At 43.7% G+C, this 27,455-nt stretch overlaps 1 protein-coding gene across 3 annotated transcripts in view; it reads left to right on the forward strand.

Annotated features, from left to right (window-relative positions):
• The first annotated feature begins 1,068 nt into the window (after nt 1-1,068).
• LOC112107452 (leucine-rich repeat and fibronectin type III domain-containing protein 1-like protein) overlaps nt 1,069-27,455 on the forward strand; it is a 204,699-nt gene continuing 178,312 nt past the window's right edge. For all 3 annotated transcript variants that reach the window (XM_029913461.1, XM_026659675.2, XM_026659678.2), the window contains exon 1: nt 1,069-1,286. The gene's annotated coding sequence lies outside the window, so the exon portion shown is untranslated. The remainder of the gene's footprint in view (nt 1,287-27,455) is intronic.

A 27,455-nucleotide genomic window follows, 5' to 3' on the forward strand; every position in this document is an offset into this window, starting at 1 on the left:
CCTGCAAGGAGAAGTGAGTTCCAAAGGCTAGTCGCACCTTGTGTGAAAACATATTTCCCTCCTCTATCTGTTCTGAATTTGCCACTTCCCAATGCAACTGAATCTCCTCTTCTTCTGGAGCGGGGAGATAGAAGCTCCCGCTCTCCCTGCTCTAGCCCAGTGGTTTCAAACCGGTGGTCCTGGGACCCCTGAGGGGGACTAAGATTTCCAAATTGTCTGCACCTGGCGCCTCTATTCGACATTTGTTAGGAGTCTGCCAGTGAAAAGGGACGAACCCCGCTGCTCTAGACTACTCCTTATTTTATATACCACCATGCTCACCCCTCAGTCCCGCTGAACCAACCCCCATCCCCGCCCCGCCGCTTCTCCCCCGCAGCCACTGCTCTCCAGTCACCTCCTCTCCCGCCTTCCCGCCCCCCGCGCCGGGCGAGAGCAGCCGCAGCAGCCCCGTCCCCCCCCAGTAGGGATCTGCGAGGGGAGGGGGCGGCAGCCCGGCCGCTACCGCGCTTGCTCGGCTCCTCCAGGCATGAGGGCGCGCCCGCCTCTCCAGCCTCCCTGAGCCAGGCGGGCTGCGTCCTCAGCCGCCGCCTGTTCCGGGGCTCGCCGAGCAGGGGCGGCCGGGCACCTCCGGCGGCAGGAGCGGGGCCGGGGATGGAGCCGCAGCCCCGCGCGCCCTGCCCTGACTGAGCCTGGCGCACCCGCCATGCAGCCGCCGCCGCCTCGCCGCGTTACCGGGCGGGAGCCGCCCCGCGCCGGGGTCCCGAGCCGGCCCTAGCCACCCCGAGCTTGGCAGCAGCAGCGGGGCCGGGTCCCCCGCGGAGCAGCCGCCGAGCCGGGCCCGCCAGGCGCGGTGAAGGGGGTCCCGGAGCCAGGCCGGGGGGCGCCCCCTTTCCAGCCGGCTCCGTAGCTCGCCGCCCGCCGGGCTGAGCCCCGCAGACCCGCCCGCTGGACTCGGCCAAGGGCGCTGCCTCAGCCCTGCCGGCCCGCGCCGGGCGCAGTGACCTGGGGGCTCGGGGACCCATCGCTTGCAGGGGGCTGGGCGGATTTACACCGGGCTCTGGATTCCCTTTGGGGGGGAACTGGATGTGATTTGTTCTTCTTCCTACCGACCGGCGGGCGGGCGGCCGGAGAGAGACCCGCCTGCGGGACTGAGCCGCTGGGCGCCCCCCACCCCACCGAGGGGCCCCTGGGCAGCTGCGACTCGTGCTTGGCCGGGGGCAGAGAGCTGGGGAACCCGCCTGCCCACCCCGGATCACTGCGGGGCCAGCGCCTCCACCTCTTCCAAGGTAATTCCCTCTCTTTCCCCCCTCCAGACCTGCCTGGGCTGCTCAGACATTACCTGGCGTGGAAGGGAAGCGCTGATGTTGCGGGGTTTGGATGGTGGGTGACAGCGCTGCCCAGCTCTGCAAGGTGTTATCCCCTGGGAATGGTGTGTCGGGGACTCGCTACCTCTTCTTCTGGTTCAGAGCCCTAGAGCTGGTACATGGTGGCCAGTGAAAGTCAAAGCTCGGGGAGGGAGCCCTGGCATGTACTTACTTCCCTTTACAAAAATGTCTGGATTTCTTGGCCCTATGTTTATCTAGAGGGTTAGTTAATTTTTAAAAAAAGTTGTAGAAAGCTCTGGTTGTTGGTGCTATGAAAGAAGCACTTGGGTGGGTTTTAATATTTGTTGTTTCCTTGATGTCCTGATTCCCATGCTATTAAAATAATGCATAGGAGTTAAACTTGAGAAAACAGATGATGAAGAGAGAAATCTTGACTTTGTATGCTGTCTAGGAGATACAGTGTCTGCTATAAATAGAGATATAGACTCAACTAATAAGGGGACAAACAGCACCTAATTTTTTAATTATGTTTGCATTAGTGTTTGACTGCCTCAGCGTCTTAACATTTTCTAAGCATCAGCCAGAAGATAAATAATATGGGATGAACAGACTCTAACAGTTTCATGATTTTTTCCTAGTTCTTGATAAATTGCATTGTCATTGTCAGATGTGCCTTGTGTTGCTGTGCCAGTGTTTTAACACTCTCTCTCTCTCTCTCTCTCTGAAGAGAAATGAGATCCAACCTTAACATTACAAACACCTGCTGATAAGTGAGAATGCTTCTTATTCAGTGAGTCACTTTACAGAGCAAGTCAGAGTTGATTTTACACTGAATAAGGCTCCTTGTAATTGGTAACTTGATCATATGTGATGGCTAAAATAAAACTCTCTTAGCAGAATTCTCTCAGGCATTTCATTTCCCCCTTTGTACAATTCCTGGTTTAAATTATTGGTGCCTCATAGTTGAAAATAGTTTTTTTTAAAATGGCATCCAGAAACCAAGACCTGCCAAAATCAAAGCCTGATAAGAATTAGGCTGGGTTTTTGTGTGTGTGTGTGTGTGAGAGAGAAAGTTTAATTTTGGCATATAATTTATGCAAAAAGTTTCTAACATTCCACTTTATACACATTTTTAAGGGTTACACCTAATGTGCTGTAACTAGCTGAAGAGAAGGAATCCTGATAAGCCATACAGTGCTGTTGTTTATGTGAGGCTCATGTTTTGTGCAGTGATAGGATGAAGTGGCGCTATATAAATGGATCATAGTTGATTTTTTTTTTTTTTTTTTTTAATGTCAGTTGTATTCACATTCAGTCAGAACATCCTTTCAGGTTTCTTTGCGGTCTGAAGCTGGTTAAATGATCCTGCAACTACGGGGCACTGTACAGTTCTCATGTAAGAGATTATGGTATTGTCATTGAGACCTGCTAAGGTGATGCACATAATAAAAAAATGAAATGACTGCATAGATTGTAGGTTTGAACTGAGTTTGCTCAGACAGGAAAAAGCCTCCCAAGACCATTCACTGGGGAGCATCATTTCCAAAAGAACCAGACATAAATCTGAAGGCAAACAGGGTTCTTTATCTAACAGGAGTTTGAAACATCACAATAGCATAGTTACCTAAGAAAGTTTGTTTTAAGGATGCAAGATGCTTTTTCCTTTAAGGTTATTTTGGTGAAGGTTTTCCTTCTGTACACTGCAGCTGGGAGCACAGGCATGTAAAGACTCCTATGAAGTATGTACAGTATGCCATTTAATCCCTCGTTAAATCTTGAAGATGTCTTCCACTTTCTTAAATAAAATTTTATCAGGAGTTAAGATTGATTTCGCCCCCCTTTCTGATCAGAATAAAGATGAAATGCTTCTACTAAAATGCCATGATATGCATTAAAATATTGCTTGTAGGTACAAGATAGCTTTCAGATAAAAGCAGTTGTGCTGCTCAGGGACCAGGCTAAAATACAGCTTTGACTCAACTGATAGAAAATCATTCTGAACTGTTGAGGCACAAATAGATTCTTTAGTAAAAAGGTGAGTGGATGTCAAAATCACTTCTGTTCAGGAAAGCTACTACAAAATATGCTGGCTGCTCTTTGCTTCTAAGAAGACAGTTGAAATTAATTATGTTGGGAGAATGAGGAAGCATCATTGTAGACTTAAATGTGGCTGTTTAGAGACTCAAGGATATTAGATTGCATTAACATTTGATTATCTCATAAACCCCAAAAGTCATAGTTTAAAGGCAACTGGCTACAGTTCTTCTCAAATTATGAGATTTGATTTTTAACTTTTTGTGTGAATTTAGCATTGCTGAGAGGTGCTAGTTTTGGTAGCCCTGCTGTCCGAGAACCTCACCACAGAACTGGTTACAGCACTGACAGTGTAAGTCTTGCTCCCTGCCAGCCTGCGATGAAAGAGAATTCTCCAAGCCTATTCAGTCTTGCTGAGATTACCACAAGGGGGCCCTTTCTGTTTCTGTGTACAGTAGGAATTCCTTTGAGACTCACTTTTATGGTGGAAACTGAACAGCCATTGACCTGCCCTGGATTTGAACTAATGACCTAGAGCTGAGTGGGTCTGTAGTCGATTACCAATTCCTAGAGCCACCCAGTCATCTTATGCTGTAAGTGCATGGTTTAGACTCTGCTGTGGTTTTATACCTGTAACACGAGAGAATCTAAGGTATAATTTATACATGCCCCAGGAGAGCATTGGCTAAAGTCAAGTTTAAAATCAGAATCCTTTGGTGTGTCAGAAATAAATAGGGGCTCTAGGATGCTTGTGTGACGGGTACCGCTGAGCCCTCTGACCCATCAAGCTAGGTTCCCTCTCACACTGTGATACTGTGACAAGCTGCAAATCTCTCCAGGTACTGCACTTACACAGACATGAATGCTTCTCCCAGCCTCTCATGAACCAACAACAGAGAGGCTCCAGCCAATTCCCCCCTAGCTCAGGACCCCACACCTGTACCGTCTTGCCCTGGTCAGGAGCCTGACCAGCATAAGTTTATTACCCAGTCTGCCTCTCCATCAGTGTGGAGAGGATATGCACCAGATTTTGGTCCTGAGCTGAGGTTTCCCAAGCACTTCAAGCAAAATACCCTGTTTTAAGTAAAACATAAAACAGGTTTATTAACTACAGAAAGATAGATTTTAGCATAAAGGATAGAGATGGTTACCAAAGAAAATAAAAATCAGTGCACAACCTAAGTTCTATAAACTAAACAGGATTTGAATCAAGCAGTGTTTCACCCTGATAGACAGTACAGGCAGGTTACAGATCTTCCATACACAGGCTGGGACTCCTCTTCAGCCCAGGACCACCTTTCCCTTGTCAGTCTTTGTCCTCCAGATGTGTTTCCAGGTGTTGAGTTGTGGGGGGAAAGTGAGGCCAAGTGAGGGATAGCTCAGTGGTTTGAGCATTGGCCTGCTAAACCCAGGGTTATGAGTTTAATCCTTGAGGGGGCCATTTAGGGATCTGGGGCAAAAAAAAAAAAAAATCTGTCTGGGGATTGGTCCTGCTTTGAGCAGCAGGTTGGACTAGATGACCTCCTGAGGTCCCTTCCAACCCTGATATTCTATGATGTCACTTCCCCTCTTTTATAGTTTCTTCCAGCTTGCTGGAAAGACCCTTTGCTATGGACATGAGTCAAGCAGTCTCCATTGTCTTCGTGCTATCTCTGAGAAGTCTCCATTGTATACAGATCCTGGGATAGTTCTTGGGAGTGTGAATTCCTTCAGCATGTCTGGCTGCTCCATTGTTGTATCTGAAAGGCTCCAACATATTTCAGTAACACACACACATAGCAAAACTTCGTAACTTCCCATACAATGATAGCACATACACTCTAACAGGGTATTAATGTTCAACAGATCAAGACTTTTAAAATAATAGCTCACAAGGCATACTTTGTACAGAGTATATCATAATTATATGACGTTGAATATGGGGGTTCCATGGTGCTGTTTTCAGGTACAGAGTGCCACAGCTTGTCATTGGGAACTGGTGTTTGTTCTAACTAGAAATGTGCTGCATGTGTTATCTTAGAAGCAATTCACAGATGCCCTTTAAGAATGCATTTCTGCCAGCAGATTGGCTCCTAATAGGTGTGTTTCAAGACTGCACATCAAAGCTCACAGTTAAGTTCCTTCATCCTGTTTTTTTTTTTTTTTTTCAGAGTGAGGCATTTAACAGGGATTCATTGTTAAGGCCAGAAGGAACCCTAATGATCATATAGTCTGATCACCTGCATAACTAAGGCTAGGGAATTGTACAAAAAAAGGTCCTGCATCAGGCCCATAAATTCTTGTTGAGTGTATTTTTTACTGTGTGGTAGCCATGTTGGTCCCAGGATATGAGTGACACCGGTTGGGTGAGGTCATATCTTTTTATTTGAAGTTGGTCCACCTAGAATCTGTATTTTTTTTTTTTTAGAGAGACATACAATCTTGATTTGAAGAGTCCAACTGACAGACAATCCACCACATCTTTCAGCTCTTGCCAAGTATCTGCTCACTGGTCTAGTGAGGTGACTGAAACATGAGGGCCTTGAGACATACTTTATTCGGAAGTTCAGAACTTGGCAGCTCAGACTGGCTTGTCTAAAACTTTAATTAGCAAGTTTACAATTTGGAGCTTCACTGTTGTGCTGGGTAGAACTGATCAATCCAGCTCCAACTGGCCTCAACAGCTCAAGTTCTTGCTCAGGTAGGACAGTTCTTACCATTTCGGGGGGCTGTGTGTGTGTTGGGGGGCAGTTAGTAGGCAAAACTTTACTGAGAACACAAAGACCATCTTCCACACCAGATAGAATAAGACAGCAAAGCCTCTGATGTAAAATCTCTCATTCATCCTTTAAAATAATTTGCTGATGAAAGGTGCCAGAGTCCTGTCTGGAGATGGATGCTCTCTTCATCCACAAAAAGGTACAGCATGAGACCAGAAGTGACTGTTCAAGGTTTCTCTGGGTCCAGCGTACCTAGAGAAACCATCTTTAGGCAAGTTCAACCTCCGAGTCCCTTTCAGTCAATCTGTTGTCTTTCTGCTGAGATTGCCAATAGAAATGGTTTTGGTGAAAAGTAATTTTGGGTTTTCATCAGAAATGAAAGCCTTGGTGTTGTTTTTAATGGAAAAAAAACAAACTAAATTTGGTTGGTAAACACTTTCAGGTTCTGGTTTAAAACTTGGGTTTCATTTTTTTTCTAAATTGAAAGCAATTGCTTTTTTTTGTTTGACAGAAAATGGTATTCAAAAACAATTTTTTTCCGGTTGGTCTTTAATTGAAAAATGTTAATGGGAAATTTCAGCACCTCTCCCCCAGCCCAAATTTCTCATGAAAAATAATTAGCCTTTTTCTTTTCTTTTCTTTCTAGCTGGCTGTTCTGGTGATGGGTGTTGAAGTGAGTTTTGCTGGAGGTTGTTAATGAAATGCTACCGTGATAATTACTTGGCACATCAGTGTGATCGAGCTGATTAGATCACGGCTCCTCTTTTTACAAAGCTAAAACCATACAGGCCTACATTTGCAAAAGTGACTAGGGATTCTGGGAGCCCAAGTTAGCACTTTAAAGAGGTCTGAGTTTTAGTACATTCTGGAAATTGTGTTTCAAGTTGGGAGGCAGTATGGCCAGATGGATAGAGCACTAGACTGGGACTCAGGAGACCTGTATTCTATTCCCAGCTTGTCCACTGGTCTGCTGGGTAAATCCATTCTCCTCTCTGTGCCTCAGTTTCCCCACCTGTAAAATGGGGATAATGATGCTTGCCTTCTTTATAACGTGCTTTTGGATCTGCTGAGGAAAAACGCTATATAAAATCCAGAGATTATAATTGGTTATTACCCCAACTCACTGGCCATGTTTGAACATTTAGGCCATGGCAACTATGTGACACAGGGTCAACTGGATCTCGGAGCTCAGGAAATGCAAAGACTCCAGGGGTTCAAGGCCAGATCCCAATTTATTAGCCACAAGAGCACACCATAGCTCCAAATAGGGTTCCTGGCTTTTTTTTTTGTGCCTGCAGGTCTTTTCATCACTACATACAGTCAGTCCTTGGACTTACAACGCAATTTTCAGGACCCAATTGTGTCATAAGTCGAAACGTTGTAACTCTGAACTTCAATCCACTCCATTGCGGGACCGAGCATTGTAAAGTTGAAACCAATTGTTGTAAGTCGAATCAGGGTGTCAATTCAGAAACGTCATAAGTGCCATTCGTTGTAAGTCGAACGTCGTAAAGTCGAGGACTGCCTGTACTCCTTCTGGTGACTTACCAGGCCCGCCTATTCATAAAGGGGTAGCGCCCTATCCCAAAGTAGCCAGCTGTTGGATTGTGATGATATGAAAACCTGTCCATAGGTCTCAGCATTGTCAGACCCCAACCAGATAGGTTGCCCGCCAGCCAAGAACTTTAATTCTTCCAAGTGCCTTGGACCATTTGTCTCTGGCCTCCTCAAAGGTTATCTGGGGTAGAGAGGCTATGAATTTACATCCGACACTTCTCATCATATTCTTTTCAGAAAATGGAAAGGTCAATCTGCATGCATGTTCCAGAAGCATTTGCACTAATCTAACAGGGGAATCATTTCTATGGATATAATAAGTGAAATTTTGCTGCATTGGGAGGTATTGGACAAAGGAGAACTCTTGAGCATAATTTCAAAAGAGCATTGATTTTTGTAACTAAGAGAAACTATATGCCTCTGATCCAATGCTTGGTTTTATGTCCTTTTCCAGAAGAGCAATTAGTCTGGGAAAATTGGCAGTGCTCAGCCCAGTTGTGACAGGAGTTCACTATGGAACAGAATTCCTTTGAAATATGTGCATATTCTCATCTAATCAGTCATGATCACATTTCCAGACACATTTCTAGGATCACTGAACCTCTGCTGAGCCCAATCATGTGTACTCAGTACAATCTTGTGCAAGACCAAATAACTCCGCCTTTTGCTAAAGCTAGTGGTTCCAGATATTTTTTTTTTTTTTAAATCAAAACTAAATTATTTATATCCTTGTTGCGGCTCTTTGGCACCCAGCAGTTTCCGAAAGGGATTGTTAAGCACAAATAGGGAGAGAGAAAAATTAAATCCCAGCCCAGGTTTTGCCGCTCATGTATTGCCTCAGATGATTTCAAGTTTACTCTTTCCTGGAGAATAACATGCTCCTAACCAGAACCCCGCCCATGCCATCGCTTCCATGTTCCTGGTTATCTTCAGTATTGACAACAAAATCCTTCCTTTTCTCAGGAAAGAATGCACAGTCTGCTGGGCTTTGGGGGGCGGGGGTGGGGAGGAAGGAATGGTGTACTACCCCTTTTAAGGAACAGTCTGGAGCTTACAGCTAAAACAGTCTGTGTGCAATCCAGGAGCACCCTGCCTCATCCTTGGGGCTGGGCTGTATAAACAGGAAAAGAAAGCTGAGCAGGACCAAGAGAGAGGGGACTGGGGGCCATGCTGGAGGGGCCCTAGAAACGTTGTTTTTCGGACCGTATGTTTGGCTGCTCGGTCTCATGCCTTTTCGGTAAGGGCCTTACGAACCAGGCTTTGGCTTCCCCGTCTCGACTCTAGTACATGTAATTAAAAATAGCTAAGCTCATGCAATCTTGGGTCATTGTTTCTGGGAGGGTTTTGGGAAGGGGTTTTTCCTGAAGGGAGATTTAGAAAACTGTAGGGCCCTGTTCGTACCGCGGTCCTTCCCCAGACATAAGAACGGCCGTACTGGGTCAGACCAAAGGTCCATCTAGCCCAGTATCCTGTCTACCGACAGTGGCCAATGCCAGGTGCCCCAGAGGGAGTGAACCTAACAGGCAATGATCAAGTGATCTCTCTCCTGCCATCCGTCTCCACCCTCTGACAAACAGAGGTTAGGGACACCATTCCTTACCCATCCTGGCTAATAGCAATTAATGGACTTAACCACCATGAATTTATCCAGTTCTCTTTTAAACGCTGTTATAGTCCTAACCTTCACATAATTCCCACTATAGTTTTGTCTGAGTGAGGACTGCAGTAGTAATGTGTGTGATGAGTTCGGTCAAAGAGACCCCCTTGGGACTGTCACCTGACATGCTGAAACTACCTCTGAGACGTTTTTTCCTGCCAGCTTGGAACTCCAGAACCCTGTCTTGTTGAGCCAGACTCCGCTGCAACACAGACCCAGGGTCTGAACCTTCCCGCAAAGCTGCAGACTTTAACCAAAATTTCTCAGCAGGTTTCCTATCTCCAGCACCCAGCTCCCAATGGGATCCAAACCGCAAATAAATCCGTTTTACTCTGTATAAAGCTTATACAGGGTAAACTCATAAACTGTCTGCCTTCTATAACACTGGTAGAGAGATATGCACAGCTGTTTGCTCCCACAGGTATTAATCACTTATTCTGGGTTTATCAATAAATAAAATTGATTTTATTAAGTATAAAAAGTAGGATTTAAGTGGTTCCAAGTAATAACAGACAGAACAAAGTAAGTTACCAAGCAAAATAAAACAAAACACGCAAGTCTAAGCCTAATACATTTAAGAAAATGAATACAGGTAAATCTCACCCTCAGAGATGTTCCAATAAGCTTCTTTCACAGACTAGACTCCTTCCTAGTCTAGGCCTAATCCTTTCCCGGTACAGTCCTTGTTACAGCTCAGGTGGTAACTAGGGGATTTCTCTTGACTGGCCCCCTTTTATAGCTTTGGCCCAAGGTGGTAATCCTTTATCTCTCTGGGTTCCCACCTCTCCTTCTACATGGAAAAGCACCGGGTTTAAGATGGATTCCAGTATCAGGTGACATGGTCACATGTCAATGTAAGACCTCATTCTTCGTTAGCCCCCATGTCCACAAGAAGGCTTGCAGGTAAATAAACCATCTACAACCAATTTTCCTAGTCAATGGGTGCCATCAAGATTCTAAACCACCATTAATGGCCCACACTTTGCATAATTACAATAGGACCTTAGAGTTAACTTCATATTTCTAGTTTCAGATACAAGAATGGTACATACATACATACAAATAGGATGAACACACTCAGTAGATTATAAGCTTTGTAATGATACCTTACAAGAGACCTTTTGCATAAAATATATTCCAGTTATATTATATTCACATTCCAAGCATATTTTTATAAAGCATATGGAGTGCAACGTCACAGTGTGACACAGAAGTGAGAGGCAGGCAGTTGCTTACAGAGTGTTTCTGATACTTACAGGGTGTAATATAGACACACACGGCTTCCTTGCCCTTGCCAATTCACATTAAAAAAAGGACTCTAATAACCATTAACTGTATTAGAGCTCTTGTTAAGCTCGTTGAATTGTAAAAGCTTCCTACCAGAAGAATAATGGACAGGGCAGTTTCTCATAGCAACATGACCTCTGCCCACTGTTCCTTCACCACCTGTCTGGAGGTGCTGCTTCTAAGCTGTGAGAAGACAGTTCAGTTGTCTTGCCTAATTGCTGGCTTCTGTACATGGATTTCTGACAAGGGGATTAAATCTTAATATATAGACATCTGAACACTCGGAGATGAGCTGATCCTACCCCTTACAAGGGCTGTAGAAAAGCCTTCAGATGGCAGCATTTTATCAACCTAGAATTGTCTAAATAAGTAGAGCCCTGCAAATCCGTGGATATCCGCATGTTTGCAGATCAGATGAGGATCCAAGTTTGGTATCCGTGCAGGGCTGTATAAATAAGAGGTGAAAGTCAAATAGTTAATCTAGTCTCCAGCTGGTAAATTTGGAGAGACCCAAACTATGATGCTGCTGCAGCAGGTTTCTATCTGCAATTTTGTTTGTTTTGTATTTATACTTCATCCCTGTTTCATGAATGACTTTTTTATGATATGCGTGGTGCAGTGTTTTGCAAATCTGATCTTGGAAATTCTTTGGGATAAAATAGTGGCTTAGTTGTGGGGGCCCAGGGCATCCAGAATGTGAGAAATAAGCTTCTCCTTGTCCTTGCTCTGAAGCTGTAGGCAGAGCTGCAGGGATGACAATAGTGAGTGTGGTTCACTGTGCTCTGGAGATCTGTGAGCTGTGACTTACTGTGACATTGCAAATAATTTGCTGGAAGCCAGCTGTAAGGTGCTGCGTGTGTGTGTGTTACTACTGCCCTCTGGTGAATGGAATGAGACCTGGTCCAGTATTTTTACAGGTGAGACCCAAGAGGGCAACATAGCAAGCTTTAGTGTCAGGCTTTCAGGTAGACTGTATCTCATGGAATAAGAAGCCAAAGGCTGTGAGTTCTGTCCCCTAAGCCAGGTATTTGCAACACATATTCATATCATCTCTCTGTCTACAAGCCTAGGAGACTTGAGTTTGTTGTTTGCAAGCTGTGAGTACTGAGGAGAAGGGAAAAGGGCAAACTTACCCCTCCAGAAACCATCTCCCACCACCTTCAAAGCCTCTATTGTAAGATTAATTATCTCCTTATTGGGCATATTTAAAATTCTATTTATTTGTTAACTTCTATGTGTTGGACAAGGGTTGTGAGGGGGAGCACAGGGTGAGAAGCTGCAAAAATGGCCACCTCGTGCCGCAGAATGAGTTCAAAGTCCCTTTCAGTAAGATAACATTTACCTCTGGGTAGTGCTCATGAAACCAAGAAAAACCCCCATCATTAGACAAGCTCCTGTCATTCTCAGCTGGGAAAGCAGGTTTGCCACAGTACCAAGAGGACTGGTGCTTAACTTGGAGCTGTGGAGTGCATATTGTATTTTACATTGACAATGTAAAGTGGGAGGAATGAGCTTTGTGTTTTGCGAGAGTGTATTGGCCTCTCTGCTTTCTGGGGCTCACAGTGGGAGCCATTATGAACATAAGAACAGCCATACTGGGTCAGACCAAAGGTCCATTTAGCCCAGTATCCTGTTGCCCAACAGTGGCCAATGCCAGATGCTTCAGAGGGATGAACAGAACAGGTAATCAAGTGATCCATCCTGTCGCCCATTCCCAGCTTCTGGCAAACAGAAGCTAGGGACACCATCCCTGCCCACCCTGGCTAATAGCCATTGATGGACCTAGCCTCCATGAATTTATCTGGTTCTTTTTTGACCTCTGTTATAGACCTGGCTTTCACAACATCCTCTGGTAGTGAGTTTAACAGGTTGACTGTGCACTGCCTGGAGAATGGCCATTGTTGGCCTCAATAATACAAATAAGGGTGTTCCATTCCCATAAATTCTCCAATGCTGCTTCCGTAACATATTTTGTTTTTTACGGGACAGGGCTGTTAGCCTTGTGCCTAACCCCCAACCTGGAAGACCAGAGTGTCTGTTTTGTCTGGTCCCTCCCCCACAGACCAATCCGGCATGGTTGAACCTACCAGGAGCAAAAAGCCCCCGCCGACACAGACTCTGGGGATTGTTAGAGCATGCAAGCTGTCCCGCCACGACAAGGCTCGGACACCAGAGGACACACAATGACGTGACTTATCTATGGTAAACGGCAGACACCAACAAACACTCTCATCAGGAACAAACAAGGACCTGTACTAACAACCGAAAAAGAACAAGAAATGCGCTGGACAGAGCATTTCAAAGAATTGCTGAACAGGGAGCCACCTAAAGAGTAAGCAACCATCCAGGAGGCAGAAGAAAATCTTGATAACAACAGACACCCCCCAACTAAGGAAGAGATCGTTGAAGCCATCAAATCCTTAAAAAATGGGGGACCTGAATGCAGAATAGTTCAAGGTAAATCCTAAATTAACAGTATCTATCCTGGCCACTCTATTTACATGAGATTGGGAAAGGGAAAAAGTGCCAGATGAGTGGACCAATGGGGTTATAGTGAAGATACCAAAGAAAGGAACTCTAGTGATTGTAATAACTGGCGTGGTATCACACTTTTATCTGTGCCAAGCAAAGTATTGTGTAAGATCCTAGTCCAGCTTATATCAGAGGCAGTTGACAGCATTCCCAGAAAAGAGCAAGCCGGTTTTCGGAAAGGGCGTGGATGCGCAGACCAGATCTTCGCTCTACGAAACATAATAGAACAGTGCTTAGAATGGCAGTGGCAACTCTACATAAATTTCATAGACTTTGAGAAGGTTTTTGATAGCATTCACAGGACCAGCCTATGGCGCATTCTGCGGGCATATGGAATTCCTTTCCATATAATCAACATCATCAAAAGCTTCTATTTCAACTTTATGTGCAGTGTTGATCACAGTGAGCTCAGTTTTGAAGTCAAAATAAGAGTACGTCAGGGGTGTTTCATGTCTGCAATCCTCTTCAACATTGCCATTGACTGGATAATGCAGCGTACAACAGAAGACATGCCAAGAGGCATAAAATGGACACTCTTCTCATCCCTTGAAGACCCGGACTTTGCAGATGATGTCACTCTTCTATCACATACCCAACACCACATACAAGAAAAAACAACTCGACTCAATGCATTCAGCCAGCAAATTGGACTGAAAATCAACCGCAATAAGATATCATGACCTTTAATATTGCCTCACCATTACCACTACGGATAGAGGATTATATTCTTACCAATGTAGAAACGTTCACATACTTGGGCAGCCAGGACAGTGGAACAAGCCAGGACATCCGGAACAAAATCAGTAAAGCCAGGAACACCTTCAGGAGTTTAAATACATTCTGGAAATCATCAAAATACAACACCAAAACCAAACTTAAGATTTATCAGAGCTGCGTACTTTCAACACTACTTTATAGTGCAGAATGCTGGGGAATGAGAAAGTATGACATGTCCAAACTGTCTTCATTCTGTACAACGTGCCTTAGAAAAATCCCCCGTATTTTTTGGCCCAGAACAATCTCAAACCAAGCTCTATCTGCTGAGCGCTATCCTTGTCAGGAGGTGTTGGAGTTGGATTGGTCATGTGCTTTGGATGGAAACTGATTCCATCACCAGAGTAGCAATAAGATGGACACGTGAAGGCAAGCAAAAATGAGGCTGCCCGAAAACAACCTGGTGAAGAGCTGTGGAAGCCAATTGAAAAACCTGGGGCACAGCTGGGGAACCATTGAAAGACTTGCCAGAAACAGACAGGAGTGGAGGAGCTTTGTCACTGCCCTAAACACCAGAGGCGTAATAGGAACATGATGATTCCCATAAAGGAAGGAGCTTATACTGTGCTGTATCTTTCTGTTTTGAGATTGGAAAATAAGGTCTTTGAGCAGAACTGGCAGGCCTGCAGGGCCTGATCTTTGAATTTGCAGCTCTCCATCTTTGGCTGTTGATACATAAGTGCCAGGAGTATAAATCTCTTCTTGAAAGGCCCATAAAAATAAATACTCCATACATCACGTCTTGTATGACAGTTTCTGTGATTGGCTAGGCCAGGCAGAGCTCCCACTGAGTCTGTGTTTGGAATCTCACTTTTGGGGTTTATTTGTAACACAGTCTGTTTGTGACCCTCTTACAGAATCTCATGAATTCTTTAAGATTTGCCTGACACAATGTTTTACTTTTGTTTATACAAACATTAAATCAAGACCATGGGCCAAACCTTGGTTTTAGGCCACAGATCCGCCTGAAAGCCCACAGGCAGGAGGGGAACTGCAGGGTGAAACTGCTGCTAACCAAACACAGGGGGGGGTCAAACTCTTCTGGTCCTGCATGCATTGAACCATAGATTGGCATTCTGCAGCCAGGCTTAATGTATATTTTAGCATGTGCCTCCCTGCCCAGTGAACTTTAATCTTCTGCTGCAGTTAAATTGTGCATTTGACAGGAATAATCTGTACAGGTGGTTGCCTGAGGCTTATGTCTGCTCCCTTAATTTGGCTAGGGTAGGGGTGAAAACCAACACTGTCTTGGCATGTGTATTGGGATGTGCTATTTTGCAATGTAACTTGGCAGTTAAAAGCATGCTCGCACACTGTGTTGTATACCTCTTTAGTGGATGAACCATGTGGAAAATAAAACCTACTACTGCTGCCAGCTAATGGAGTTATTCCTTTAGTACAAGTGGTAGAAGTCTGAGGTTTAGCATGGAATTTGTTGCTTTCAAACCAAGTAGATAACTCGTGCTGGGGGTCATTACACTGATGGTGCATGCAAATCCAAAACTCTCAGAATCATGTTTTTACAGGATGTTTATATTCATCTAGCAGAAGCCTGAAACAAAAACATTTCCTTCCCTATCTTTTTTTTTTTTTTATGGTTTTGGTTAGAAACTAACAATTTTTTTAAAGATTTTTCGTTTTGGCCAACAAACCAAAAAATCATTTATTACCTCAGCTCTACTCACATGAGTGGTCCTGGAAAATTCAGTAGCTTACATGTTTGCAGGGCTGGGACCATGATAAATCTTTTGACCACACCTTTTCCCAGAAGCAAATGTCCTCTTAAATAAGGTAATTTAGTGGAGCAAATAGGTCGTCTGTTCTGCAGGTGTCTTCAAACCGCAGAACTGAGTGAGCATTAGAGGGAGAAACGGAGAGCAGTAGTCACTGACCATGGTGCTGACTGTGGTTCTCAAACCACAGAGACCTTGACTTGTTAAAGCTGGAACAAGAGACTTTTTGTTAGTAGATTTAGTTTCTCCTAAACCAAGCACAGGAGAGGGGTAGTAATCTATGGGCTTCTTCCGCTCTCTGGTATGTGCCTTGTTCAAAGTTCTCTGGTATGTGCCAGGTTTGCTGAGGGAAGTGTTAAAATTAGCTAGAAGTATAAAGATTAAATTGAAACCTCCATAATTTATACCAAACTAATACATGTGAAATAGAACTGGAATATGCAGCATGGGTTTTTCAGTCAAAGAAAAGGGAGCCTTTTGCATTTGTAATTGATTAATAAAAAGGCAGGCTCTCAATTCATGTTGCTGGCCTATTTTTTTTTTTTCCTCAGATGACCTGTTTTTTTTCAGAAAGGGCTCCTGTCATGTTCCAATCTTTGAGTAGGTCCAAATTTCTTTCAAACATTTAAACTTTTAATGCAGATCACGATAGCTCCTGATTCTAGGCCTTTCCGAATAACAAAGTAGGTTAGTGCTAAACATGAATTCTGAACAGCTGTTGAAACTTCAGCAGCCATTTCTGGGTGTGTGCTGTATGCCTTGCCGCTTGTTGTTCTTATTATCTTGGGGTATTGAAGAATGACTTGGAAACTTAGCCATGTTGTGTGGCAATCCAAGTGTATTATAGAATTAAATCACTGCTGTGTAAAGGGGCCTGTGCACTTCAGCCACTCTGCTTGTCTTCCGCGTGGGCTGAATGTCACCCACTGTGACAAGCACTGCTTAACAAGCTGTCAGTCACGTTCTGTGCCAGCCAATATTTTGGAATGGTCTCATGATGTGCTCCCTTGTAGAGTACATCATTGTGTGCAGAATGGAGATTACAAAAGCCTGTGTCTTTCTGGAAAGACCCACGTCAAAAAGGAAAGGCTGTAGCCTTCTGGCCAGGCATGTATGGTAAACGGTGCTTTTGGCCACTGTTGCTGGATGCTCAGCTGCTGCTAGATGCAAGACTCCTAAGAAGCAAAGCTAAGTAACAAAAGGGTAGCAAACTGTTTTCTTCCACAAGCTGGTTGGCAGTCAAGGGAAAGTCCTCACTCTGAGTTTAAAGCAACAAGCCAGAGGCAGCTTTATTATGAGCAATTGCAATTGGTCGGGAGAGTACACATGGGCAGGGATTCCCCTACCTAGGCAGGTCTCCGCCAGATAAAGTTAGGGCAAGCATTTATACCTTTTGATACATACAGTAATGATCAACAGCTGCATTTTGTTTATACATATTCCTTCCTGATATCTTACTTGCCTCAGCAATTTTCTGCTACAGTCTGCGTTCCATTCTTATCTAACACAAGGTCAAAATAACCTCTCACAGTTTTTCCCACTCGCCCAGGCCCTGCATTAAAGTCTCGCGTTATTAAATAGAAGAGTTAGCCTGACTCTTACTCTTCCTGGAAGACTAAGATGTCTACGCTTTTCCCAGCTTCCACAAGCTCTTCCCATGAGTCACAGCATGGGAAACAACTACAGTCACTTTCCTTGTTTGCATTTTTTAAACGACTATCTGGTTTTTGCTCTGTTGCAAGAATCGGACTTGCTCCCTCATCTTTCCATCTCCTGCCTTTCCACTCCCCTTTTCCTCCTTCATTCTGCTCTCACACCACAGGGGACTTCAAATACAAAAATCTCTTATCCGCCTCCAGTCGGAGTGAAGCTGAGTTTCCGGCTTGGATTCCCTGAGTGGTGGTTTTATGAATTCTGAAACAGTCACACCCAGGACTGACTTCTTTCCCAATCAGCTGCTGAAGCAGAAATTTCATGTACAAAATCCTCCTCTAAGTGTGGAGAGAGCATCAGTTCCTTTCATCCTGAACATGCTGGAAATATTGAATGTGGTTTAAGCGAAACTTGTACCTCTACTGGCTTGTCAATTTTTATATATATATATATATATATTTATTTATTTTTTAATTAAGGTAATGGGAGTATTGCAAACGATGTTATTTTTGGATAGGAGATGAAATCCGCATAATGGCTGGTTTCACGTAATGGATAGATGCTGCTGCTAACTGTCTTTGGGAGAAGTCAGGAGCAGCATGGGCCCATAGATGTTAATCTCTCCTCCCACTGTTTAGGAAGCAGTAACTCTGAAAAGGACTTGGGGTTATAGCGGGTAATCAACTGAACATGAGCTCCCAGTGTGAAGATGTGGCCACAATGGCTAATGCGATCTTTGGATGTATAAATGGTGGAATCTCAAATACGAGTATGGAGGTTATATTAACTCTATATTTGGCTCTAGTACAACCACTGCTGGAAATTGTGTCCAGTTCTAGTGTCCGCAATTCAAGAAGGATGTTGATAAATTGGAGAGGGTTCAGAGAAGAGCCCCAAGAATGATTAAAGGATTGGGAATCATGCCATAGAGTGATAGACTCAAGGAATTCAATCTGTTTATTTTAACAAAGAGGAGATTAAAGGGTGTCTTGATCAGTTTCTAAGTAACACATGGAGAACAAAAATTTTATAATAAATGGCTCTTCAATGTAGCAGACAAAGGTATAACACGATCCAATGGCTGGAAGTTGAAGCTAGACAAATTCAGACTAGAAATAAGGTGCACGTTTTTAAGTGAGGGTAATTAACCATTGGAACAATTTACCGGCTCTGGCGGATTCTCCATCATTGGATATTTTTCTAATCAAAGGATCCTTAGTGTAAACAGAAATTAATTCAGGGTAGTCGTATGGCCTGTGTTATGCAGGAGATCAGGTTAGAAGATCCGTGCTGGCCTTATCTGTGAATCTATATAATTCCTCTGCTATCTGGTGATGTTAAAACAAGAGCAGTACCCTGGTGACACCTAGGATTTTGAGTGGGGAGTCGCATTTTCTGTGCATTTAGATGCATAGAATTTACTTGGAGGTTGTTGTCGGCTGGTGGGGACCTGGGACTCCTAAGTTCTTTGTCCAGATTGAGACACGATAAAGGAACCTGATTTTCAGGAAGTGCTGATCACCCACTTTCTGAGAACCAGGCCCCTTTAAGGTCCCCCCAATGTCACTAATTACCTAAGAAAATCTCAGCCCATATTCTTCTTATCTGACATGTGACAGTTGGGTTTTTGGAGCCCAGAAATGAGGGGAGCCTAATTTAGACATGTCCCTTTCAGAGCACCTGGCGACGTGGGGTCTCTAAGGCTTTGTCTACACTACTGCGGGATTGATGCTGCTGCGATCGATGCATCCGGGGTCGATTTAGCAGGTCTAGTGGATACCCGCTAAATTGATGACAGAGTGCTCTCCGGTCGACTCCAGTACTCCACCAGGAATGAGAGGAGTAAGCTAAGTCGATGGGAGAGCATCTCCCGTTGATCCAGTGCAGTGTAGATACCACAGTAAGTCGACCTAAGCTACGTCGACTCCAGCTATGTTATTCACGTAGCTGGAGTAGCATAACTCAGGTCGACTTACCGCGGTAGTATAGACATAGCCTAAGACATGAACAGCTTCCTAGCACTTACGAAATAAGACAAAATATTTAGGTTTGACTGTTCCACAACTCTTCCTTCACCCGCTATAATTAGAAGCCATTTCTGGGTTTTAAAATTATAGACTCTTAGACTCTATTCTCAGGTGAACTTTTCTCTGAATCCCCTGGTGTTATGTCATCAGCAACTGAGAGAATCCTAGACTATATTTTCTACCCAGTATTATTGCAGGGAGTTAAAGATTCTGCTGTGATCACACGTTTTCTGCTGTGCCTATTTTCCTGTCATAAACATAATACACATAAGAGATATTAAGTCAACACACTCAGATCAAGAATACCATAAACTTTCCATATCTGCCCATTGGATGCTGGTTCTCTGTCTCATGTTAAGCCTACTCTAAATATTTTTGGCTTTGTGTGTTTTCTTTGTGTGTGTCAGACATGAGCTTTGTGTATTGATAAAAATGAACATTTAAGTTCCGTTTAATTAAATTACCCTCTTGAGCAGCCTGACTGATATTTGCAGCTTTTCCCATGGCTCATCTTAAATGTTACAGGACTGGGATACTGCAAAATATAATGTAGGCCAGACCAACTCAAGGGCAAAACTCCCACTGAGCTTCAGTTCGACTAAGGTCTGGCAGAGTTCCTCTGACTTACGTTTCATGGGGCGAATCTTCCCCTCAGCTACATAAATACTGAAATCAATGGGAATTGCACATGTGTGGTGGCAGGTAGAAATGAGCCCCCTTTATAATAGATATTCATCAATAGTGATTTAATGTGTATTCTTCTATTTTGAGGGCGTAAGTGCTGCATAGTCCTTTTGCTAGCCATCCATAGATAGGTGCATTTCACACCAATACATTAAAAATTGTTTCATATAAAATGTGTATGTTTGTTAAATTATATACATTTATATATAATGTTGCCTAATTTTAGGTACAAAGCCTCTAGCTAGTTAAGGCACAAGGCTCCATAGGTCAAAATGGGCTATTTTCATAAGACAATAAAGTAGTGAGACCTCTTAACAAGATTCAGGAAATAGCATGCTAGCTATATATTGGCATTTTACAGCCAAATGGGAGCTTTAATCACCAAATCTAGGTCCTTAGGGCATCAAGACTAATAAGAAAGTTGCATTTATTTTTTTTTTTGGTCTATTTTTTTCCAGATGCCAGGTGAAAAAAATTCTTTATTTTGCTGGAGCATTTGGCAAATGTATCTGCAAGACCTCATTCTGTTTTGAGTCATACTTTTCAGCTCACTTACCAAGCTCACACAGAGTTCAGGTAGAAAAATGTTATCAAGTGAAATCTCGCATCTGGAATCTGTCTCGCTCTTTATAAAATAAAGAGGGTAATGGGTTCCCTCCCCGCCTTAATCCAGCTCCTGTCTTGTTCTCCTAAAAGAGCAGTTTCCTACAGAGAGACAAATAAGATGCATCAAATGGTTTGTCATGTTTACCCTATGTGCACTCACTGACCCTGCTGGTGTGAGGTCTTGCAATCATGGGCCATTGTTCCTCTGGTTCAGGCATAATGCTCAGCCTGCCTGGCTCAGGGATGGTATCATATTGCAGCATTGTTTCATTTACTACAGATTAAAGAGCTATAGCGGCAGGGGGAAATGCAGATAGAGAGCCCCTCAGATTTCAGTCAGCTCTGAGGCTAATAATAGTTTACTTCCTTCCCTTAGTGTGAATTTCTGTTATTAATATAAATAGGCTGGTTCCCAGCAGAGCTCATTACTACAGAGATAAACCACATGGATAGATCTAGACTGTAGCAAATTATTAGCAAGGATTGTTGGCTATACAGCTGCATGGTGCTGGGGCTGGAAAGGGCTCTTTCATTAAGGCTTTGTGATATGCATGATCAACTTGGTATTACTTGGATATGAAGTGTTGGGCCAGACCATGTTTGAGTCTCACAATTTCCCAGCCATTCAGAATCAGAGAGACCTAGATGGGACTCGATAATCTCTTACAAACTCAACGTTCAGGGCAGGAATCTTGCTGCTGCAGGCAGTGATCAATGTTAAAGAAGCACTGGGGGTTTCATGAGCACAATAAGGCTGAAATTATGCAATCCTCATTGTTACCAGCTCTTGTTCATAGGATCATAGAATCATAGGACTGGAAGAGCCCTCGAGAGGTCATCTAGTCCTGTCCTCTGCACCCATAGCAGGACTAAGTATTATCTAACCCATCCCTGACAGGTGTTTATCTAACCTGCTCTTAAAAATCTCTAGTGATGGAGATTCCACAACCTCCTTGGGCAATTTATTCCAGTGCTTAATCACCCTGATAGGAAGTTTTCCTAATGTCCATTCTAAACAGCCTTTGCTGCAATTTAAGCCCATTGCTTCTTGTCCTATTGTCCGAGGTTAAGGAGAACAATTTTTTCTCCCTCCTCCTTGAAACCTTTTAACATGTCCCCACTCAATCTTCTCTTCTCCAGACTAAACAAACCCAATTTTTTCAATCTTCTCTCATAGGTCATGTTTTCTAGACCTTTAATCATTTTTGTTGCTCTTCTCTGGACTTTCTCCAATTCGTCCACATCTTTCCTGAAATGTGGTGCCCAGAACTGGATACAATACTCCAGTTGACGCCTAATCAGCGCGAAGTAGAGCGGAAGAATTACTTCTCGTGTCTTGCTTACAACACTCCTGTAATACAGCCCAGAACGATGTTTGCTTTTTTTTTTTTTTTTTTTGCAGCAGTGTTACACTGTTGACTCATATCTTTCAGTTTAATAACAAATAAGCAAGTGTCTAGCTCTCGTGATTGCAGAGGGAAGCTTAAAAACATAAACCCTAAAAGCTCAAAAAAACAGAAGACACGAGGTTTTTTAAAATAATCTCATGATTTTGGTGAGCCAGGCTCCTGATATTTGAATGCAGAAGGTTGGCATTACAGTGTAGAGTAGCACCTTACTCTTGGAGTGACGGGAATTCCCAGGAGCAAAGAGCAGGATTCAGCACGTAGTTTCTTCTCTTATATTTGTTATTACTACAGGATGTTTGCATGAAAACGGGGAATAACAGAATAACAGCACTTGCGAAGGGCTTTGTATATACAAAAGACTGTACAAAAAGCATTTACAAATCACAGAATTCCTATAAGGGAAGTCAATGTGAGACTGCTGCTTTATTAAGCGAAACATTATCATTTCACTGTTCTCTTGACATATCCACCAACCCCATTTGTTTATTGAATCTACCTGTTTGTTCTAATCATATGCTAAGATTACAAGGTCTTTGGAGACAGGGGGACTGGACTGCTGTGCTACATGTCTAGTCCAATTGGAACTTGATCCTTGCTTGGCAGGGTGGATAAAAATCAATGAGTTTTTTTAAAACAATCAAAAAAATTGGATTTTTTTATTTAAATAGAATTTTTTTGATAAAATGCTTTTTGAGGGGAAAAAACCTATCTAAAGATAGTTTTAATTAAGATATATTATAGCTCAAAGATATCTCATCATGGAATAGGGATTATAAATTCTAATTCTATAGTATGACAATATATTCATGTAATGTTTAAGAAAAGTTTTGTAAATGAGTTCCAATAGTTCATGGATTAGGGACCCAATGTTATGGGATTCTAGGGGCTTTTGTATAGATTATTTAGGTTAATCTTTCAATCTACCCAGTGGGACTCGGTGCTAAGTCTAGAAGATACCATCAGAGATGCTTAATTTTGCAGTTCTCAAACTGTGGATTTGTGTCTCCAGAGATAACATGCTTGTTAACAGCAAAAATGTTTTTAAATAAATAAATATATAGAGGTGAGAAATAACAGACCTCAACCCTATTGTCCCCCGCAGAATCAATCCCTTACCTCTCTCTAAAAGTGCAGAGTTTCAAAAAGTTCAATGAATAGACAGTTGTTGGGGGTGGAATAGATTTGGACAAGGAGAAGAAGTCTGGAGATAAATGTGAGAAGGAAAGGACAGGCAGTAGAAACAAAAGTGAAACTGTTTGAGCAGCATATTCCAGAAGTCTTGAGGTCTTTCTGAGTGTAGCCTTCATTGATTTGAGATCTACCATACCATTCTGTCACTAGAAGGGAAAATCTATAATGGCAGCAGGCCATAAAAGAGACCCAGTTTGGGTCTTGTCTATCTCTGAGTTGTGAAGAATATGTATTAAGGTTATAACAACCAACAAGAATGCACTTTTATGTAGAAATCCATGATTAAATTGAGTCTTCCTGACTAGTGATTTAAATCAAATCCAGCCTGTTGCGTGGGTATGTAGCTGGAGGCAGGGCATCACAGGAGGAGTCAGGAGATCTAGGTTTTATTTGCAGCTCTGCCATTAGCTTGCTGAGTGACCTTGAGCAAATTGCTTCATCGCTCTGTGCCTCAGTTTCCCCTCCCATCTTCTACCTGTCTTGTCTCTTCAGGTTAAGTTTTTCAATGCTGCGACTGTCTCTTACTATGTGTCTGTACAGCACCTAGCACAAAGGGAATCAGTCTTGGTTGGGGCTCCTGGGCGCTGCTGTTAAATAAGTAAGGGCTGCGTTTAAAAGCTTCAGAGTCTATTTGGAGCTGTTTCCAAGATGTATGTTTCATTCTGACATTCCTAACATGGAAGCAAGCCTTTGTCCATCTAACCCACATGTCAGCTCAGCATGCAATGGGTGTGAATGTTTAATTTATCTCAGTGACTAATTTTACATTTGAAACACTTCTCTAGATCATCAGATGGCCGCCAAGGCTGAGGCTTGCCCTTTTGCTGGGCACCTATCCGGGTCAGAAGACCTCAAGCAGGGGCTGATATGGTGCTGCTTATAAACGTCCTACCTGCTGCTCCTCTGTCAAGAGGCTGCCCTGATTTCACATATTTAATTCACTAAAATTGCTGCAAAGGTCTCCGCATCCTGCAGTTTGTAATGTACACGTGTGTGGCTTTCTTTTTAAAGAATTTAGCTCGTTCTCATTATGACGCCTTAAGTTTGTTTCACTCTCTCAGACTCCGTGCCTCCCTATCAGAATGTTCTCACTTGACTTACTGTCACTGGGATCTGAAACGCATAAATATATTTCATTAGAGAACCATTATCGTGGAAAATTGACTCTTACTAGTACTGGTCACAGAGCAGCATTAAAAATGTCTGTCCCATTGTCCCCAGGAGAGAGATGGAATTATGTTTATCCTAAGGGGGGGAAATACTTTATCGCAGGTGCATGCAGTATTTCACAGTACCTGCATAAATGTGCATTTGTTGCTGTGCTGCCCTTTTTTTTTTGTCTAACAAATTATCTTCAAAGTCCGACGGGCTCCTCTAACAGGGTTACTGGGAAATCCAAACAGAAATAGTTTCTCTTCCTATAGTAATGTAACAGAAGAACAATGCTTAGCTTGCCAGCTTCCTTCTGAAATAGATATGCTAAGTCCTTATTATTAATATTTTATAGTCACATCGGATCTGTCTGCAGCCTCCAAACTAAAATCCCTTCCCCTTAACTTTTAATGCAACAGCCACTTCCTTCTCCCTGAAGCCCTTGCAGATACTGACAGTGATTTGTTATTTACTAAATGTCCACTGAAAACTTCAAATAGTGCATTGTACAGCTGAGAGATAAGGGGCAATCCAGGGCTCCCCCACTATACCCTGAGTAACTTTCCAGCCATGGAGTGCATTTGGTCCTGCTCCTCCTTTGTGTTTTTCTGTGACTTATTAGAAATAAGAATGGCCATGCTGGGTCAGGTCAATGGTCCATCTAGCCCAGTATCCTGTCTTCTGACAGTGGCCAATGCCAGGTGCTTCAGAGGGAATGAACAGAACAGGCAATTACCTGTCGTCCACTTCCAGCTTCTGTCAAACAGAGGCTAGGGACACTCAGAGCATGGGGTTGCATCCCTCACCATCCTGGCTAATAGCTTATTTTTTATGGGCAAAATTGGCCCTGTGCAGAGGCCTGGTACAAAGCCTGTGTTCTACTTTGTGCCTCAAAATGTGCTTAAGTGGTGCATATGCAACACACTAGCATAGAGGGCTGTCTCCCCCTCTGGGATCTGATCCACTGCAGGATAACAGCTTACAGTTTTTGCTGGCTGATACAGTTACTCTTGTAGCTCATATTGTGGAGGTTGGTGCTGAAGGTCTCAGGTTCAAATCCTTCTGACAACATCTGCAAACCTGTCTGTGGCCTTCTGTTCGTTGAAGAATTTCACCTTTTAATCAACACATTTCAGTGAGGAGCCTTTCCCCTGCATAGTAGCGTTGAGGGTTTTATAGCATGTTGTTTCCCCCGTCATGGGATTCCACCAATAAACTCTTGGGATGTTGAAAAGGAAAAAACCTCTTATTCTGTAACAAGATAAAAATCTCTAACAAGAAGCTAGAAATAACAATTAACAGCCTTTCTCTTCGTGCATTTGGTGTGCAGAAGCAGTCTCTGTGAGCAGCCAGGAACTAGGAATAATTTCAGCCGTACTCAAGGGGACCAGAGGAAGAGAGAGCATGTTGTCAGTCCCTGGAAGGATCAGTGGCTGAAGCTGTTTGACCTTTAGTATATAGATCGGGCGGGTCCCAGCTCCTCTCTGGGGAATGTCTCTCCCTTGCAGTTGATAAAGATTGTGCGTTGCAGTCCTAGGGTTGCTCATGTTACCTGCTTTGTCCCTACCTTTCACCCCGGACCTCCCTTCACAGCTGTTTGGATTGCCACCCTCGCACCCAGATATTGGGCCCGACCTTCCAGTGTAGGTGGTTGGAAGCTGCACATGTCCCCACGCCTCACTGCTCTGTCTGGGGTGAAAAGGGCAGATGTCTGGATTCGGCAATTCACAAACTACCCAAGATCTGCTGGAGGCAGGCCCCTGTATGCTTCTGTTCTGCCTCCGATGGGCCCCTGTTCATCATACTATGTGAGGGCCTCACAACATTAATGTAACGAGAGAATACCTTACAGCCCCCAGTAGGAAAAGGTCATTATCCCCATTGTACCGATGGGGAGAGGGGAACTCACTCAAAGGCACCTGAGAAATCTTTAGATGAGCCAAGAATTGAACCCGGCCTCCTAGCTCGGTGCCTTATTCACAAGGCCGCCCTGACAGTGCTTTCCAAGCCCCCCCGCCCCCGACTGGGCACAGCAGATGTGGGTCAGAGAAACAAACTCAGCATTAACGTCTGCTGGGAAATCCTATGGATTTGAAGGGACGTGGCGGTGAGGGTGCAATGCTGCTGAGAACAGCTGTCCTTCCAGCCTTAGACCATGTTATCCCAACATGCATGGAGACCACAGTGCATCAAGCCTCAACCCTGGCCTCCACACTGCCTGGAATTGCTTGGTGCTCTTATAGACCCCAGCAGAAATAGAAGGGAGCATTTGGCCCATCGTTTGGGATGTGATTTTGAGATGACTTTAAGGGGCGTTCCTGGATGCTTGTGATCCCTGGATCCTGGTATTTCTGCGAGCAGCATTGATACTGATATGATACAGATTCACAGGTACATAGGTAATGTCTTGCAAACTTATTCAGGATTTGGGCAAGTTCTCCATTTGTTTTGGCTGGTCTGGCATCCCTGATGATAGTAGAACATGCTGACGTGTAGAGCATCCATCTTCAGGTCTTGAGCCTCAGTCCATGGCTCCCCAACCCTGGCAGTGTCTGTATTTAACAGAGGCACTCCAGTATCATCTGCTCATCTTATTTATCAGGGCAGTGGCTGACCCAAGCCAGTGCACTGGTGGTGCTCCGCTGGCCTCAGCTGCTGGAAGGTTAAATGAAGGGGATGGATATAAATAGGCAGGGCTAGAAAGGCTCTCAGGAATGTACTCAAACCTGTTCAGTGGAAGGAGAGCATGGCCTTCAAATTACTTTAACAATTTATTCTCTAGGTCTGTAAGGATGACTGTAGTAAATGAAACATCATAACATTTCATTTTCCCAGCAAAATTATACGCCGAAAGGTAAGCGATACTTGGGCCTTGCAGTCAGAGATCCAATTAAATATGCACAATTTGAAACTAACAGATTGCTCAGCCTAATAGCACACCACAGGAGGAAATAACAGGCATCAGCAGACGTGGTCAGTTTGTTGCTAGATAAAGTAAATTGTGAGCACTTTGGAAGAAAGCCCAATTGAAATACTTCCATGCAGCATGTGTTTCCCTCATGGCTGTGTGTAGCATAGAATCATAGAAGTGTAGGACTGGAAGGGACCTCGAGAGGTCTTCTAGTCCAGTCCGCT

Source organism: Terrapene carolina, unplaced genomic scaffold, assembly GCF_002925995.2.
Source record: "Terrapene carolina triunguis isolate 2854851 unplaced genomic scaffold, T_m_triunguis-2.0 Scaffold649, whole genome shotgun sequence".
Classification (NCBI taxonomy): Eukaryota; Metazoa; Chordata; order Testudines; family Emydidae; genus Terrapene; species Terrapene triunguis.